Raw genomic sequence first — 3,323 nt, 5'->3', positions numbered from 1 at the left:
TACTACATAGCTAATCATTGAATCAAAGATTTTGGATTCCAAAATATCAACACAGACAAGTCATGATTATTGTAATAACTTAATAAATGACAATATCAGTAATAAGTGAAGAGAAAGCAAGGCAAAAATAGATAAATTACCAGATGCAACCTATCTAAGCCTCAGCTTTCTCATTTTAATTAAAGGGATAATAATACCTGTAGTAACTATCTAAAAGAGTTATTCTCATTAAATAATGTACATAAAGTTGTTATAGACCATAGAGCTCTGTATAAATGTTAATTAGAATTATGATAAAGGTAAAATTCTATATCAGTTCAAAAATTCAGCTGCCCAAGTAAAGAATGGGAGAGATATGATTTAGAAAGCAAATTAATGGGAAAAAATTGATTGCTTTCATGTGCTACAGAAATCAATATGTATCATCAAGGGGATGTGACAACCAAAAAAATAATCTTAGGCTATTAATAGAATCATTGTATACAAAATGAGAGAGGTGGTAGCCTTAATTTATGTTTAACTCTTCAGGTCTCCTTCGGCTACTACATTTATTTCTGTTCATTCTATTTTAGAATTGACATTAATAAACTGCCATATGTGAGTTATAGAAAAATCACAATCCATGAAAATATAGAGAGTCAGCAACAGAGGAATGGGAAGGCATATGTGGACGCAGGTAGACTGCAAATGTTAATAAGAATTGTACAAGAAAACCATCATAAAGAATGTCTTCAAAGAAATGCTAAAACCATCGAAAACCATATAGGAATTAACTTCTTATGACATTTATTCATAACATTGCCACCATTATAAAAGGCAGTTGAGAAATTGAGTTAATAGTATATTGGAACTACAAACAAATTTAAAGATATCTGGGAGATCCTCTTTTTTTAAAACAAATAATACAGGTAAAACAAATTCATGTGCAAACCCCTTTTTATTCCACTAGACTGTCATTTCATAAATCTTTGTCATTCTAATTCATTCAATTCAGTGTCACTTCTTTCAGATGCTGTGCTGTCTGGCCTACTCTATCTTCTTAGAATCTGAGTGAGATGTGTTCCTCCAACCTTCCTTTGTATTGAGCAATTATTTTTTCTTTTTTGTGTATGTATGTGGAAAGATAGGGGGAGCAGAGCATTCTTTTCTCTGTCGCATTAGCTCCCAGCATCCCAAAGTGATACTCTTAAAGGAGAGGTGTGCCTGGGCTTCTCCCATGTTCAGAAAATCATAGTAGCTCTTCCTTGCCTCAAGAATAAAATAACAGCTATTCTAGACTCTCCCTATCAGTCAATAAGCTTTTATTATGTGCCTGCTCTGTGCATGGTGATGTGGTAATCTTGTTCCAGCCTAACTTTCTAACCTTACCATATATTCTTCTTCTTTGTTTACTCTTCTTTCCAACCAAACTAGATTACTTGTGGTTCTTTTTCCAGATTATTACATTTTTTTTATTTTCTCCACTTTTTAACATGCTCTCTCCCATTCCCTCTTCAAGTTCACCTCTTACAAATTCAAGCTCATGTCAAAGCACAGCTAAAGTGCAAATCTCCTATGAGCCCTTTTCTCAACCTACCAACTTCTAGTAATGTTTAAAATACATTGTATATAATCTCAACTAATTTTTATGTATACATTTCTCCATAAAATATTAACTACTTGATGCTAGAAACCTTTTTTTTCTTAGTCTATCATGGATACACAATAAGATCATAGGAATGTAAATTTAGAACTGAAATGAACTTTAGCTATCAAGTCCAACCCATTATTCCCTTTATAGATGAGGAAACTGAGATCCATAGAATTTATGTAACTTGCCTAAGATTCCAAAGGTAGTAAGTAGAAGAGAAGAATTGAATTTAGATGATTTGACTCTAGGTCAAATTTCCACTGTATCATAATACCTCCTTGAATTCTTAATAAGTACTTGTTTATTGATTAATTATATTCACAACATAGAGGTCTCAGTTACTAATATAATTTTTCTATCAACATTTATAAGGAAGTGTGGGTCACATGCCAGCCAGCCATTAAAGGATAGTGAACTAAAAGGAACACTAAGGCATGAATTTGATCTTGCTTGTCTGATACTTTCTAACTCTACATTTTCCTAGAATTTTCCTACTCTTCTTTATTCTGACCCCATCTATTCACTTATTTAGAAAAACACAGCCTTTACTCTCTAGCCTTTTACTGTTTATATCCATTTTATTGATCACTCTTTCTCTCCAGCTCCCTTGATTTCCTAATGTCTTGTTCAGTGGTGTGCAAATTAACTGAGATGACATAAAATGAAATTTATAACTTTTTCATCTAAAAAGAAACCCCTCTAATATTCAAAATGCCCTATATTTGCTGTAATCATTTGTTTTATACGATTAGGCCCTGAAATCCAGATTTTGATTCAAAATGGTGAGGTATTCTCTTGATCCAGAGAACCCCACAAAGTCATGCAAGTCAAGGGGCTCAAATCTCCGGGTCCACTTCAAGAACACCCGTGAAACAGCCCAAGCTATCAAGGGCATGCATATTCGAAAAGCTACCAAATATATTTGAAAGATGTCACATTGAAGAAACAGTGTGTTCCTTTCCGTTGATACAATGGTGGAGTTGGCAGGTGTGCCCAGGCTAAGCAGTGGGGTTGGACACAAGGTCGTTGGCCCAAAAAGAGTGCTGAATTCTTGCTTCATATGCTTAAAAATGCAGAGAGTAATGCAGAACTTAAGGGTTTGGATGTGGATTCTCTTGTCATTGAGCATATCCAGGTTAACAAAGCTCCCAAAATGCGAAGACGGACTTACAGGGCTCATGGGCGAATCAACCCATACATGAGTTCCCCTTGCCATATTGAGATGATACTTACTGAAAAGGAGCAGATTGTTCCTAAACCAGAAGAAGAGGTTGCTCAAAAGAAAAAGATATCCCGAAAGAAACTGAAGAAACAAAAACTTATGGCACGGGAGTAAATGTGACATTATCAAGCAAATAAAAGCAAAATGAAATAACAAAAAAAAATTTTTCAGTACTCCAGTATTTGTATTAACTGAACCATAAGAAGTTATTCCATTTATTTATTTATTTTGAAGCAGGAGTTAGAAGATTTTTTTAAAATTAGTTTTCTCTTTGTTCTTCAATTTCAGGAAGACATATGATCAAGGAATCAGTAGCACGTCCAATTGACAGGGTCCTTTGAAGATCTTTGTTTTCTATGTATTTATTGCTTATTTCTCAGCAATAATTTGTTCATTCTTAGTGTTGTATTTTCAATTTTCCATCCCATCATCCTTTGAGCTTATATATGACAAATTGTTTTATTATGGTCT

The 3,323-nt window shown here is 33.8% G+C and overlaps 1 pseudogene; it reads left to right on the top strand.

Moving 5' to 3' along the window:
- Window positions 1–2,408: 2,408 nt before the first annotated feature.
- Window positions 2,409–3,015, top strand: LOC123251343 (annotated as a pseudogene).
- Window positions 3,016–3,323: the final 308 nt, after the last annotated feature.

The sequence above is a fragment of the Gracilinanus agilis genome, chromosome 6 (genome assembly GCF_016433145.1).
Source record: "Gracilinanus agilis isolate LMUSP501 chromosome 6, AgileGrace, whole genome shotgun sequence".
Taxonomy (NCBI): domain Eukaryota; kingdom Metazoa; phylum Chordata; class Mammalia; order Didelphimorphia; family Didelphidae; genus Gracilinanus; species Gracilinanus agilis.
The sequence above is the reverse complement of the archived record's forward strand: the minus strand, read 5'-3'. Positions and strand labels throughout refer to the sequence as shown.